Consider the following 16395-nt stretch of genomic DNA (forward strand, 5'->3'; position numbering starts at 1 on the left):
CAGCAGCGAGTCGTCTCCATTACACATAATTCATGTGATGTTTGTGTTGCTTGCCGGATTAGCTGGGAGGCGTTGCTGTTGGCGCACGCTGTAAAAGGCTCTCATCTGTATTTTAATGGACTAAGAAGCAGTGGGAGGACATGGCGCCATGCCACAATTACACACTGAAAGAGGGGCCTCCCCTCTATGCAGCAGGTAATCTGTTTGTGAGAGGCTTTTTAGCCGTATAAATGGAATTAGATGACGGTTTGATGACACATTAAAAAGGCAACTGTGCGCAACGACATGTTTACCTCCGAGCACCAGGTTTCCGTATTTGGTCGACCCGAATTAGGAATTCTGTGCCATTTTTCTGCCGTGAGCAGGGGTAGAAATAATATGTGTGGTCAGGGGAGGCAAGTGAGGGTATGCCTCACCTGCCATCATGACAGGTAAAAAAAAAAAAAAAAAAAAAATTACAAAGGCTTTGTTTTGCAGATGGGACATAAAACCACAATAAGAAGGCACAGATTGAGGCAGGGAGTACTCTGCCGCACTGAAGGGGGCGCATATGAGCCAACAGATGATCAATACTGCCCCATTTTTGGCTCAAGAGGTAGACTAGACCATGCCTGTCACAAACAAATCACAGATCTCAATTATTTTTGTACCCATAATTGAATTGGACTGTGAAGTGATGGAAGAGTTTTTGGGGACAAGAGGGATGATGGATGAGCCCCTGCTGTATGTCTTGTTGGAGAAATACAGCTGTTCTGAAAAGCCAGCAGCTCAAACATATGATGGATCTGCTCTGATGGCATCAGAACTTAATGAGGTGCAGGCCCAAACAAATCCACGAACAAAGGTAAGACAAGTCAAGTTTATTTATATAGCCCTAAATCACAAGCAAGACTGATGAGAGATGAAATAACTGGTAGCCAATTAAATTAACTATCCTTTTGGGTTTATATATTTATAAATCTGACTCTTAAGTAGTCAGCCAGCACCTTAATTCCACTGTTTCATCTCAATTAGTAGAGCGCAGTCCTCTGCCAAGGTTGTAGTGATAACAAAGGTGAGAAGAAGCTAAAGCGTTTGTGTGTTGGCAGCCTACTTCCTGTTTGATTCAAGTTGGGACCGAATTGAAAATAAGATAAAATAATCAGTGCCAAATAAAATGCATTTATTGTACTGATGCACTGTTAATCAATTGTGAGTTGTTGACTCGATGTCAAAACAACATGATTATATGTTGTTGCCGAAAAAGCTTGCAGATGGCCAGGGCCGTGCAAGGCGGCTCTTTGGAGGCCTTTCACAGCGTGGCTGGAGGAGGAGAAGTCTTGTCTTCTATCAGCAGTGTTGACATTGGGATGGCACCTAATTAGGTTTAGGCCCAGCACAGCATGCATGCTTAACTAGGCTGGCCTCCGCCTCAGGCTGCCGCACTGATCCCAAGGTGACTGCTCCGCTGCAGCCCACCAATGATACTCCATACTGCTCATGGATTTTCTCTTGTTCAGAGATAACCATGACCTGGTTTGCACAGAAATTGAGTTGAATTGTGTCATTTGATTCATGCCACATAAATCCAGCCTCAGTCCATAAAAATGAAAATAAATAGTCATGCAGATTATATGAAGAAAAGGACTCCTCTTGAAGCTACTCCTATTTCTGAAAGCGTAGCATCAAACCATGTTTAACGCGTTACTTAAAGGCTCTTTTCATCTCATGTTGGAGTTCTTTTAACTTGTAGACCCACCTCTAATGGAGCGATAGACAATCGCCAACGAAAACAAGGTCTTAAATAAAGCCATGGTAGGCACTGTAGCAATTGAAAAATGAGAAGGACCGAAACAATGAAAAACAGCAGGAACAAATTGGAAGCAAATGCTTTTTATGGATGACAATGAGTTCAACATAAGTTTTATGTGTATGTAAGATATATGGCTTTTGGAAAGTTATCTTTGAACTACGCGGTTATTTTTTCTTAGAAATGTCTCCTTTTGTCATTTTAAGTGTGACAGAGGGAGGCTGACAGAAGTTGTTGTTTGAGATCCGTTTCGCACTTGTCTTCCTTCCACGAAGCTGCGCTTTGTGGCATCATAAACAGCTTCCTTGTGTAGAATCCCCATTTAACACCCCCCGACCCCCCCACCAACTACCAAGCCACCCCCTTCTGATTCCATTTCCGCTTTATTGCCAGTTGGCCTTCGTTCAAGAGCGATGGTCAAGCTCAAAAGAGGATATGAGCGGGAAAAAGAGGATGCAGTGCAGCTGAGTGTGTGCTGACTAACACAACGCTGTACTTGGACTTGCGAATCAGTGCGTGTGGTATGTGTGAGGGTATAAAAATCTTTTTGGATGAGTTCAGGTGCATTTTAAGAACTTGAAATATGTTTATTGCGTGTGGAAGGGCTACAATTTAATTTAATTTAATTTAATTTAATTTAATTTAATAAATAAATAAATAAATAAATAAATTTCTTGATATTGTAGATTTTCACCTTGGGACTCTTGAGCATTGGTGCAGGTGTGCACTATTGTGAGGCACATTCTTCTTGTGAGGGTATGTGAGAGGCCTGGAAAGAGGAGGGGGGGGTACGAGGGGGTGTTTGGTGTGGGGGTCCGGCCATGTTCAATGGCGGCTCCTTTGAGCGCAGAAGAGGGGAAGACGTCGGAAGAAAGAGGGCAGAAGAAGAAGAAAAGCAAGCCACCCAGGCTTCATTACCATGTCAATCTGCAGAAAGAGAGCTGGAGTGGGAGAAGCGGGCCGGCCAGGGCCCAGCAGTGGGGCCGGATCCATATGGTGCTGCCGGCTCGGGAATGAATAGTGAATGGATGGTGGAGCGGCTGGGCTGCTGGAATCTGCCTCCAAGCCTTTGTGAGCAGGATGACCAAAGACAAGAGGGAGCTCTGCAGATGGCCCGGGCTATAAATAGGTAGCTAGTCTATCTCTGTGCTGTCACTCTTATTCACCCCCCCTTGCCAAAAAAAAAAAAAATCTCCCTCACCGACCCAACCTCATGTGATGCCGGGCCCAATGTAAAATCCCGCGCTCTCATTCCTCGTCACACGGCGTCACATCACCACACGTTTTTGTCGCACGCCTTGAAACCTTAAATGAGGGGCCTGTGCAGGAATGTGTGTGCGTATATGTGCGCGCACACACTCTAGGGAGTTGCTAAGATCCTCCAACACGAAAGCCCAAGAAGGCAGCAAGACTGAGCAGTTGTGTTTACAGTCCAAACTTGTCGCAGATGGACTTTAAAGTGAGTGATAAATCCGTGTCCAGATTGAGGGTCCTTTTGTCATTAAACTAAGCTTTAGCGCTGCTCTCCATCTGGCTGTGTGTGCGTGCGTGTGTGTGTGTGTGTGTGTGTGTGTGTGTACACTGGACATGATCCGCCAGCAGAAAGGCGACGTCAAACCCTGTTTTTTCCAAGTATAGCAAGCAAGCTAGCCTTCTGCTTCCTTTTTGCAAGTCTTCAATCACAAGAAAAACTATTTCTATGATTAGATGACACACATTTTTCATTCAATATTGAATATCATAATCGTAAATATGCAAAGTAGTAGTTATAGTAATCATATAATACTGATAGAAATAATTAAAAATCAAAATGTGCTAAATAAATAAAATAGCTTAGCTTTTCCAAACAAAACTTCTCCACTAACCTTAAACATTCCAACTACCTCTTTACCATGACTTATTGTTTTGAAAATCTCTTCCCAGCACATCATCTGTTGAAACTCCCCGAGACGCTTTCTATATATTTCAAATAAAGACAAACTGCAATGAGTTATCGAGCCGAGCGTTTAGATAAGCTGCAGTGAGAACACCAGAAAATATACTTTATCAGCTTTTCTTTGTCGCTTGACTGTGTGGCAATCCATCACTGTGGCGTCGTGTTCTGTGTGTCACGCCACTGCTTAAGTTTTATAAAAAAATATTTTTTTATCCTGCAATTGCGGCCGTGTTCGCCTTAGGGGAATTTGCTATCATCATGCTCTTTGTCGCCAATCTGTCATATGAAAATATCAACACTGTGGAGCTGCAAGGTCACAAACTATCACTTTGGTCACACGCTGTATTATTACAAGACTCGTTATGTAATTCGACTCCAACAGTGGACTTCCACTACCCTCTTTCGTGCTTGCAAAATTGCTGCAACGGTGCTGAAACAGAAGACATGCCGTTTGCCCTACATTGTTTTTTTTGTTTTTTTTTTACACAAGAGACTGTTCATCCCAGATTAAAATAATTCAGTGTGTCATGCAGTGTGGGAAATAATCATTTGGTTCCCCGCTGTATGTGTAAGGTTGCTCATTTGGAAAAAAATGAACGGTCTCTAATTATTCTTGATTGAGGTAGTCGATCAGTCAAGGCGTCAGTCAAGTAGAGTCGAATTTATTTATTTAATCCCGCAAATTTTTCCAAGGGCTTTACAATGATTTATTTTTCCACCACTCGACAGTTCTGTGGTTGCCCCTCAAACCTAAATCAGTAAGTGATCATTTGTTTATATCTTTTGTTTTCAGTGTAGTACTAACTGTGTCAAAAATATCCTTTCTGAGAATAATTTTCAAATGTTTCCATTTTCGGGTTCGTGTAAACAAATCGAGGGCGAGCGAGTCGTAGCATCGTGCCTGTTTGACTCTTTTGGTTGGAATCCAAATGATGACCAACCCTGCAAAGTTCTCACACTCTTATCCAGCAGTGTGTTATGATGACGATGATGATGATGGTGGTGCTATTTTTACAACCTTCTTCTATTATTATCTCCACTACTGTAGACTTTCACACAGAGCATATTCTGGCATGCTGCCTTTCCCACTGCTCACATAAGCGCTCGAAGAAGGCACCAGCATAAAAAAAGAAGAAAAAAAAATGACAGACAGCGAGACAGAAGTTGTTTTTGTCTCTTCCCCTTTTTCCTCCCGCGCTTCCGCATATGGTCGCCCATTCTGCCCGTCTGTCTGTCTATCTGTCCGTGTGTCATTACAGTAAATCAGAGGGCTCTTCGGCTTTATCCCAGCGTCCTTCTGGCCCCGAGACGGCTGGAGCAGATGTTGGAGCCCGGGACAAAATGGATTTCCCCCTGCCGAGAGCAGCTTTTCTTGCCCTTCTTAATGGAGGCTCCTTGAAATGCTAATGCAGCCACATTACTGCAGCGGTGGTCCGGCATAGTGATGGTGGGAACAAAAAAGCGACCCTTTTGTCACTGGAAATATACTTCACTTCATTAGGTACACCTGCACACTGTATACTTACAAAGATGCTAATGTTTACTTTGGATTGACACTGTTAGAGACTTGTGCTCTTACTATTGGGGTTGCACTTTGCAGAGTCATTAAGAGCTGTTTCTAACACAGGGTATTCCTTAACAATAAATAAATAAATAAATAAATAAATAAATAAATAAATAAATAAATAAATAAATAAATAGGCAGGCTCCATATTGGAAAATTAAATATTTGTATAACAAAACTCCTACAAATTCAAACAGAAAAGCATAAATGTAACTTTGATTTGACTTTTTTCATTTCAAAACTTTAGCTCATAAAAGCAAAAATTAACATTTGATAGGAATGAGAAATTATACCAAATTCGATACACACAAATAAATATATTTGAAATTGCAGTGCAATCTAGTTGGGGAGGTGTCCCTAATTTAGTGGCCTTTTAGTGACTTGTATGAGTGACGTTTTTTGCGAAAGAAAAAAAAATCCCATTTTACCATTCTTGCCATGAAGCACCGCTAACCCTGCAGACAAAAAAACACTATGCTTTCCCAAAAAAATCTGCGAGTGCTACATAGGGTACAGTCGTCAGCCTACTAAAAGCTTCTTGCTCCTTTGCTCTTCCTTGCTCTCATCTCTCACATACATGCACGTGCACAGGTTTATCGCTCTGGACACTCTTGTCCCTGTCAGCAGCTGGCCGACTGAGTCTTGTTTGAGCTTGTGTACAACCGTGTGTATGTGTGTGTGTGTGAGGGTCCCAGTAAAGCCTGCCTGCTGCTGGGCTCAGCTCTGCATTGACGGCCAAGCCATGTGGCCACTTTAAAGCTCCTTTCTGAGAGGCCTGTGCGCTTGTTAAGGAGCTCCTCTACACTGACAGTTGGCTGTGGGAATCCCTCTGCCAGCTGTAGCCTGCACGCAGCCCTCCCTCCTCGCTCACTCGTTCCCCTCATCCCTCATTGCTTCCTTTCCACCCGTTCTTTCCCAACTACTTCGCGATCGCCGCTCACACAATCTGCATAATCTATGTAGTGAAACATCATTGCGGACCTTCTGTCTGTCCTGGCACTGGTCCGGCTGCACATGTTTTCCGCTGTATACCTGCGCACATGGCTGGAAATGCACTTTGGCAAAGGCGGCGGAGCCACGTGTGGCAATGATGGTTGTTTAGATGGGGGGAAGCTTCACGGTAGCGTTTTACGAGAACGGACTGCGGGTTCGTCTTTTCCACCGACTCGTTCGCACTTTTTCACGGTTATTTCTCGCCACACCAAATGCACTGTGAGGTTGCGCGGTCGTCTGACTTTGGCTGACCTTTTGAGGAGAGCAGAGAGCAGGTGCACCTGTGTCCCGTTGCCCGGCTCATATACTCCCAAGGTGCCGTGGGGCACATCTGCTCCAGAGCGCTCACTTGTGCACACAATAAGGGCATTTGCTTGTATTGTCATCCCTTCTATTTGTGGCGGGGGGCTCGGCCTTGCAGCTTTATAGATGAACTGCAGATGCTGTGATACTTGTACGTGGGTTCGCTTTTTTTTAATTTTGTACACATCACAGAGCAGGTCTGGTGGGAATAAGTGAAAATAAGCATATACTATAGCTTCCAAAGACTATGGGCTGTTTTTTTTTTGTAGACAGGTGCAGGAGCTTGCCGTAAAAACTGGCGCATTCTCAGTGTTGTGCCGGGGCGTGTTTAGATTTGGGATTTGGCAGATCGTATTGCTGCTGGGCATTTCATCAGACTGAGGGCATTTTCTAAACGCTCTCAGTGTACCTGACAATTTGGTGTCAGAAAGTAGACTAGACTCTAGACCAGATAAAATCGTGTTTAAGTTGTGGCGTGTGAAGTGGTTGCAGCTAGGTGTGGGCAAACAGATTCTGAGCTCCCTGGATGTGTTGTGATTGTGGAAATGAATGTATTGAATACATTATTATGATCATTTTTTAATATAATTTAAAAACTAAATGCATTATTTTAAGCTAGTGGTCATATTCAGAAACGTAAATCATAACAGATTCACATCTTGAGGCAAACTGAACGCAGGACTTTTTTTTATTGACTTATTCATCTTTATCTAAACTAAATAGGACGTTTCTCTCCTGCCCTCGCTCCCCTTCGTCCCTTTTTCCCTTTCTCTTCCCCTCCTGAGACGACCATGCAAGCTGGCGTCCTTTCACTCCACAGATGTCTCTGTTCCTATAGGGCTGCAAGGAGATGTGTTGGCAATCCTGTGAAACACACCTACAATACACACATGCACACACACACACCTTCACAGACACCCAAATGAGGGTGTGAGGCTGCTGTGAGGACTCTTCCAGTTCACGATGTGTTGAAAATGCACAGGGCGAATCAGAACATGTGTTTGTGGGTGCGTGTGTGTCTGCGCATGTCCTCAACACATCCTGCGTGACAACCTGGTGTAGTTTAGATCCGCCATAGCTCTCAGGTTGGGTGTGACATGGTTGTTGCCATATATCTGGCATGATTAGCACTTGTGTGTGTTTGTGTGATATACAGTTTGAACGGGATTCTAAGTTGTGCAAAATTTTTAACTCCTTCCACAAGTGTGTCCGGGATGCCTGTTTAAGCAGCCATGTTGGTGTTCTCTGATGTGTTCTCTTGCTGTCTGAACGGTTGTGTGTCACTTTGAGTGTGTGCGTGTATGTGGTTGTGTGTCCACAGCATGGCAGTCCATCTGTCTCCAGGAGAGCAGCTTCCTGCTTTCTCTCTTTCTCTCGCACTCTCTCTCTTATCTCTACCACTGCAGGAACACACAACCTGGTCTGACATCCGCTGACACACACACGCACACACGTGAAAACACAAAAGTCTACCTTCTGTCCGTCTATCTGTCTGTCTGTTTGTCCACACTCATTTGTGTCTGCGTGTCCGTCTGCACACATCTCCCCACAAAGCTGGTCAAAGCCAGTCATCTGCCTTCCTTCTGTCTCTCTGTCTGCCCGTCTATTTGTCTCGCTTCCAAATGGTCACAAATGATGGTTTGAGTGTGTGTGTGTATGGAGGGGGGGGGGGGGGCACGTGCCATTTGGAAAATCACAACTCAATAGAAAGCTCAGCCGTACGGACCCAAATTGGTTGTGACAAATTAGCTGCTGCAAAATGGCCATGTCACACTGAGTCAAAGGCTTCCTACCGTCTCTCCAATTTGAAATTTTAAAAGTTAAAATTTCATACATACATTTTAACAGTAGGTTACCAACAACTTTGTCTGCTTTTATCAGCCCCCATTGGTGCAATCTACAGGGTTGAGCGAGATAAGATACCGTCTATTGATTGGTCAGAAAAACATCAGACTTGCCGAATTGATCAGCTATTACCGCTACGATGATGTCATTCTATCCACACACACACAGTACAGTGCAAAAATCTCAGTAGCTTTGTTTTTATCAGTGAACCTTTACACAGGAGTCAATATGACTTGTAAAATATTAACTCATAGGATACAGCCAATTTCCACAAATGAATACAAAATCAATTCCCGCAAAACTGTGTAAAGGAATTCTTCATGAAGGATGATTTGCCTTCTAGTTATATTGTTTGTGATCAATTGTGGCATTGCTTGAACAATCACGATCAGTTTATGGTGGATATTTCCAAACTCAACCATGGCGAGTTGAAATGTTTTATAGCGGGACTTTATTTGGTGTAAACGTGACTTCAAATAAAATTCAAGCAAGATGCTTGCAGCCATCTTGGCTTTGCACGGACGAGCTAATCGATCGCTCCCACTGGTCGGTTACCTCGCCTATTCTAGCTTGCTGGCGAGCAGCCACACCTAGTGTGTGTGTGCGTTTGTGTGCGTGAGTATAACATTTGTATGTGTGGGTGTGTGTCCGAGGGGGGACATTGATTGGAGCTATTTCTGCTTTGCCACATGACAGATGCAGCCTGTTCGCAGCAGAAACGTCAATGCCCACACCTGCTTGGCTGCTCCATGTGAGCCATCACGTGTTTGTTTGTCAGTAGTCGAACATTTGGTGCAATTTGAACTTAGCAAACCTACGCGTGCACTTTCTTCTGGTCCGATACAAAAACTTCATCTGATATTTTCTATATACATACATATTAAGTCTCAGTATTTAATTGCACTGCTAGGCCACCATGTTGCTTCTGTAAAATAAAAAAAAATAGGAGGAAGATGAAAGATAAAATGTTGTCAAAAGAAAAAAAATCACTGCTTGACGCTTGCAGGTAAGATTACAGTTGCTAATAAGTTATAAATGATAGTAATGGCCATCTGTTCGCCTATAGGGAGCTCCTAGCCAGCTCGGATTTGGCACGCCGCGCCGCGCCTCCACAGACACTCCTTTGAGCGTCGGGCGTTTAGAACGCAGCCACCTCGTGCTTGGGCATTTGCTAAATTCAGACCTGACACTCTGACAGCAGATGCTCAAAGCTAGACTTCAAGATGAGGATAAGTGGAGCTTTCTACCCCCCACCCCCCTCCTCCTCCTCACTAAGCAGCATGGCGTACAAGGAGCAACTGTCAAATGGTACTTCCTCCTCCGTGGACGATTAATAGCAGCTAATTAGTACTGGTGGCTGCGGTACGGGGATAGAAAATCCAAACACGCACTTGGGAATGTGTAGCGTAAATATGATTTAAAAGAGCACTGGAACGAGTGAATATGACAAACCTGGGGATGTGATTGATTGCTGGTGCACTGCTTTGTCCATGGTAACCGTGGCCTCTCCATCTGTGTGTGCATGTGTGTGTATGTGGAGGCTCTGGTCTTAGCCCTGTGGCAGGTGTCTCATCCCTGTGCAGTGTTTGCAGTCTGGACCCTCTAAGCACTGGAGCCTGTCTCAGGCAGATTACACATACACACACACACACAAGCAGATGGGTGCAGACCTCATCACCCAACAAGCACACAAAGCATGGAAGGGCCTGGCCAGATGAATACGCTGGATGTGTATGGGAAGCCGTATGTGCATTCATTCCATATCCTTCATATCCAGCTTAAGGTTTACATACTAGTGCCCTCTTTGGCCGCAATAATAGTAGGACGAGACTAGAATTTTATTATTAACATTTTTTTCTTCTTCTACTATTTCCTCATTTTTGTCGCGGGTCGCATCATAGCCATAATTTCCATTGGAGGGCCATTATGACTTATATTATGAATAACTCGCTTTGAAATAGTGAAATCACTATTAAAAATTGTTCAAATATTTTTGGAAATGTGAATGGTAATAAAAATTGCTAGTAATATCTCTATTTTTTTAAAGTGAAGATAATTCGCCCCCGGGCCTTGAGTTTGACACCTACGATTTAAACCATACTGTGTCTATTTATCTACTAAAAAGGAGCATAGACAGTTATTTCTACAAGTGGACTGAATTATTTTATTAGTCTGGACAAAGAGCATACTAGCACATAGACCTTTAGCTGGATATTGAATAAATCAAAGTCAAAAGGTTTTCCTTGTAATGTGTATATTCTTTGATTATGTATCACCGTCACAGTAAAAAATATGCGGGCCAGTAGCAGCAGCGTAGCAAAAGACATTCACGGGTAAACCTTGTAATCCCGCTGCCCAAAGACGAGTAGTATCTCCGGCATGCGGCCCATTATCAAGGCCGAGGCTGCCTGAGATAACGTGCTCCTCTCCTCAGGTTGACTCACATTAAAGGTGTGGAGACGCCTGAGATGCGACACTGCAGAAGAGGGATTGTGTGTGGTAGCGATAAAATGCAACAGCATGCTAAATGTCAACGTGCCTCGGGCTAACAACGTCTGGCTTTGCTGACATAGGAAACACAAACTCTCTTCAATCTAATTGTAAGACTGATGTCTTTTTGAAGCTCATGAGCTCAAATGAAGCAATTAACATTGTTCATTCAATTTTTAGTTTTTTTTCTCCCTCAAAACAGAATGTTCTAGTTCTTGATTCAAGTTGTGCAATTATGAATTTCTGCTGAATTTCTGAATTTATGATATTAATTATATTAATATAAGAGATACCCTACAAAAGTCCTAGCTCAAAAGAAAATGTGTACCATATTTTCCAGACTATAAGGCACACCTAAAATTTTCTCAAAAGCCGACAGTGCGCCTTATAGTCCGGTGCGCCTTATATATGGACCAAATTCCTAAATTTAAACTGGCCTGAAGCATTGTGTTATGAAATCAATCATAAGTGGCCCGCTGAAGACTATGAATGATGAATCAAAAAGACTACAGATCATTATTTTGTTGCGTCTGAAGTTGAAATAAAAAAGATAAAATGGAGAATGATTTGATTTACATTAAAAATCTGACATGATGCATTAATGGTGCGCCTTATAGTCCGATGCACCTTATATATGGACAAAGTTTTAAAATGGGCCATTCATTGAAGGTGCGCCTTATAGTCCGGTGCGCCTTATAGTCTGGAAAATACGGTAAACAAAGTAGCCAAGAATACTTGCATTTACTTGGCATACAATAATGAAGCTTACGGATCACTATTAATTGATTAAAGCGTGCACATAGACATTTACTTGAAAAAAGTCACGCATCACAAGGGAGGCCTTAGCATGACCTCAGTGCTGCTTGTTTTTTCATCACACACTAATTTTCCGTGTATTTTAAGACCTATATAGCAGACAGTAAATGCATACATTGGTGCATAGAAGCACTACTGTGTGTTTGGCACAGCTGCTGTAGGAGTCTCCCATGTGACCACGGGCTGCTGAGACACATGAAGAGGAGAAAGTGCCACCTTTAATACTGATTGATGACACCCTGTTTGTGTGCATGTGTACACCCAGTGGTGTCGCAATTCTGCAATCAAAACAGAAATGTCATTTTAAATAGTAGCTGGTTTTAACAATAAAAATGTATTAATAATATGAAAATAAATATGACAACAAATTATTGTTTGTACTTACTTAGCATTGTTTTGACACTAGCATTGTTTTTGGCTGTTGACATTAGCAAGACAACACTAATCTTGGCAAACATGTCTTACTGGCCCAGTAGATAGATGATGTCGTGGCTGGCAGGTTGCCATGGCGATGTCTGACTTCAGCCGTCACGCGTCTGAAATTGCTGACATGCAGCATGGTGCCGCAGCCTCCATTAGGACTCAGTGTTCATATTGTTTGATGCTTCATGCCTGTCGTGTCGCATCACTGTCACTTGTCGCCATTTGCACTTATGATTGGACATGCTTTGTTTGTTCTTACATCGCTTACCTCCCGAGTTGTGTGTGTGTGTGTGTGTGTTTGTCCAAAGGGAAACAATGCATGATCATGGAATTCTTTGTAGGAGGTCAACGCAGAGGAAAATATTTCTTTTTAAATCTATTTTCTTTTATTCCCTCATTCCTTTTTCACCACATCAGTACTTCACAGAAATATTAGAGGATTATTTTCATTGAATCATATTTTCTGCAACATCTGTCAATGCTGCTTTGTGACAAGGCCTGCAAGCATTGCCATTCATTTCAATGGCATCTCCTTTTCCATTGTGTGCAAATGATTTCTCCATCCATTCCCCTTTCAATGTTCCCACACTGTCCATTTCGTCCACGTTTCGCTCCTTCCTACTCTCTCAAATACTTTCTCACCATTTCCACTGTTATTGCTGCCTCGCTCTCGTTCGCTCCTGCGATATATTTAACCCATCCCCCTGGGGAGAACAGAAGCCCGCCTCAATCTGGAACCAATTGTTTTGTTCGGTTCAGGAGTCCAGAACCGAGCCCTGACAAGGGGCTGCCTGTGAGGACTGCTCTGTTATTTGTTTTTGCTGTTATCAAAGTATGCCTTGTGAAACATTGCTGCCGTTGGGGGAGGCTCCGTCATTTCTGTCACAGTCGCGTGGACTGAACGGTTTGAAAAGTGTGTAGACTTTCACCGAGGACCCAACATTTTTCCCTTGAGAGTTTGTCACTAGATTCAGAATGAAACTAGGTGAAATCCGACAAGGGGGAGATTCTGGGTCTTATATAATAAGTAGTATTTTTTTTCTTTTTTTTAATTCTTACTTTTTTTTATTCCTACACATTCAAAATCTATTAGTTTTAGCATTTCAGTATCTTGGTGGAGGTTTTAAGAAACGTGTGTAGTCAAGCATTGTCACGCTCCACTTCCGTCACAAGCAGTGTGATGTGTTTGGCCATCTCAGTGACGCCTTGACCTCTCACGCGTCTCGCTCGCTGTGCTGTCACATGCAGAGACAGGAGACCCAAGAGCTCAGGTCGGGATCTGGACTCACTCTTAAACCCATTAAGGCCACCTGGGTGTGTATCCATGCATGGCTCCAAAGATGGCCAGGAGGTGTGTATGTGTGCGGGGTGGCCTCGACATGGCCAGGAGGAGCAGGCTGTTGAACAAGATTAGCAGGATCTCACATGTTGCATAACGCACCGGGCCACTCGTGAAACCTCAACTGTGGCCTACTTGTATGTGTGGAGGAACACCCTGAAAATAAGGCAATGTTTTATTTGAATGTCTTTTTGGGTGGAAGTGCAAAAGGAGAGGAAAGGTATGCATACCTGGCTCTCCAAGCCTTCACAAATGTCATTATCCAGAGCAGCCTGGAGGTGATTAGGGAGTGTGCCGCTTATACTCGGGCCCTGCTGCATCCATTTAGGCCAACTGCTGCCTCTGTGTGTTTGTGCATATGGGTCCGGGCTTGCTGGGGGCTGTGATCCGTTGGGTCTTATAACACCAAATCAAACACAGGGGGAGATTGCAGATTGCCACCGCTGCATCCTTGTGTGTGTGTTTGTGAGTGAGCAGGGGGGGTTAAGTAATAAACAAGGTCTCCATGGTGACAGCAGATGCAGCTGCAGCTCGGAATGAAGTTGAGAGTCAGCAGTTAAGGGACAACTCCATGTGTGTGTGTGTTGTATGTTGCTTGGTGTGTGTGTGTGTGGTGTGGAGGTAGGGGGGGTTCAGCAGTAGGAGCCCAGAGAGTCATAAACACCAGCAGGCCATGACTTCCACAAATAGACCTCTTACGGTAAAAAGGGAAGCTGAAAATTTCAGACGCAGCATATATAAAGAAAGAAGAACATATTATATGGAAAGATATTTTAAATAATGACTGCATATGCTGTTTTGGACAAAAAAATATATCTTGACTCACTAGTTTAATTCATTCCAAGAACAAGGAGTACCTTCATTTTCAGGGGATCTAAATCATCTTGATTGGCTGATGGACTCAGACTCAAAATTACATAAGATTTTGGAGATTCATGTTTTAAAAGGACAACTATTTCCATTTTCATCATGGCCCAAACATGCGTTGTAGCTAAACCACTTCAGCGCCACCCTCCTTCCTCTTGTCTAGGCTATTTTCCAATATTATTTATGCAGTGACTCTCTTTAGTCCTCTCTAAGCTGGCTTTTTCATGGCTTTTCACTGAGGGACTGAAAACATACAAATCCCCCCAAAAAGCCCTCCCAAAAAAAAAAAAAAAACATATGGAGCTCTCACTATACCTTAATCAGAGCAGTCCCAGTGCGTGTGCACACTAATATTAGAATAATCCCTGGTGATTATGGGAGTGGTTATTAGGATGAATATGGCATCAGGGTTGGGTCGTGGCGAGCTGAGCCCGGCCTGTGCTGAGAAACAGATGTCAGTTGACCCACATCTGCCGAGCATGCTGGGACATCGCAGTGTCAGGTCGTGGCTCCGATCACCTCCGGGACACCGTACATCTGGGCGATGAAAGATCATTAGCTGGTTCTCTTGATGCATAGAATCGCATGGGATGTGACCCGCAACCATGACACTCGCCACCTGTCTTTCTGTCATGCAACCGGACTGTTTGGTTCTTTTTTCCAAATATGGCACATTTTACATACTCAGCATTCACAATGAGTAAGTGAGCCAAGAGGAAAAAGTCATAATGTTCAGTCTTGATTAATGCTGCCAGTACTCAGGATGGTGTTTTCAAAGCGGATCAAATGGCCATGACATGTGGGGTCCCTCAAGGGTCAATCCTTGGACCCCTTTTGTTCAGTATTTGTTACCGCTGTGTCAAATGCTTCAGAAAGCCATTGTTGTCATGCCAGGTTAGGATGATCAAATTGTAATCTGATGAAGTAGAGAACGAAAATTCCGGTGCTAGGCTAAAGCATCCAAGACTATATCTGAGACGATGAGCAGCATTCCGAATAAATGTTAACGCTCGTTAAGATCTTTCAAGTCGTGTTCTGTTTCAATGGCTTCATTCTGACTGTACCACTGACATATTTTGCTTTTGTGCTTTGGAATTGGTATCTTATTATCTGCTGGCTTCTTTATAGCTGGTTTTGGATTACCTGTTATTGCATTACATCACGGTGAAACACCGCAGACTGAAGAATAGATGTAACCGTGAGTGAAAAGGATTTTCATTGCAGCTCCCTCTGTCAGACTAGAGAACATTTTGCAAAGCCAAACATTGTGGCTTTTTGCTATAGTTAAATTTACTTAAAATGATGTGGTGGACCAACACCGAGAATAAGTGAGGGCTAATTGGAAACAGCTTGCTGGAGTTTCAGCAAATCCTGACTATGAGACTGAACCTCCGCAACTTTTGTTTCCTTACATGCTGCTTTACTGGTCATTTCTTTGTGTTCCCAGGAGAACTGCCAGCTCGCTTGTGGTCCAAGATAACGAGTTGATGACTCACTCATGGGCTTTGCTGGACCAACCAATGTCAAGTTCATTTCGGCCATGCCATGGGATCAGGTAAGATGGCGGCATCTCGGTATTGATTGATTTGCAACCAAAACCAATAGATTGTTGTATGGGAACTATGGCAATGAAGCTTCATGGAAATATAACTCAGCCCACAATGTTTTTCTTATGTTTGACTTGTCATTTTGGTGCCTTATTATCCCATCCAGACATTAACAGCTCTGTCTCCTAAACATCACATTCCATCACAACTAAACCACTGCAATCTGTCTATGACTATCCTTGTGGAACGCCAGCCTCTTTGGGATCTATAAATCCCTCCAAATTTACAAAATACCATTTACAAAGTGTAAAGGCTGTGTTTTGGTTGAAAATAAACTGGTTCAAGGAGAGATGGCGGTCTGGGTTGACAGTATGTTGGGTTTTAAAAGATACATGCTTTTGACACTCTTGGAAAATTCAAACTCACTGTTACCAACTGGAGTCTAACAGTCTCCTCCTGTGAATTATGTCAAAGTTAACTCGC

At 43.3% G+C, this 16395-nt stretch overlaps 1 long non-coding RNA gene across 2 annotated transcripts in view; it reads left to right on the forward strand.

Moving 5' to 3' along the window:
* Positions 1–546: 546 nt before the first annotated feature.
* LOC148385280 (uncharacterized) overlaps positions 547–16395 on the forward strand; it is a 107854-nt gene continuing 92005 nt past the window's right edge. The window contains exons 1-3 of one of the 2 annotated variants that reach the window (XR_015853083.1): positions 547–844; positions 15813–15920; positions 16079–16166. This is a non-coding gene — a long non-coding RNA (uncharacterized LOC148385280). Of the gene's footprint in view, positions 845–15812; positions 15921–16078; positions 16167–16395 lie in introns of those variants that run through there. The other variant, XR_015853082.1, reaches the window with a different exon arrangement.

This window comes from Syngnathus floridae, chromosome 16 (assembly GCF_059516105.1).
Source record: "Syngnathus floridae isolate MCC-2025c chromosome 16, RoL_Sflo_1.0, whole genome shotgun sequence".
NCBI lineage: Eukaryota > Metazoa > Chordata > Actinopteri > Syngnathiformes > Syngnathidae > Syngnathus > Syngnathus floridae.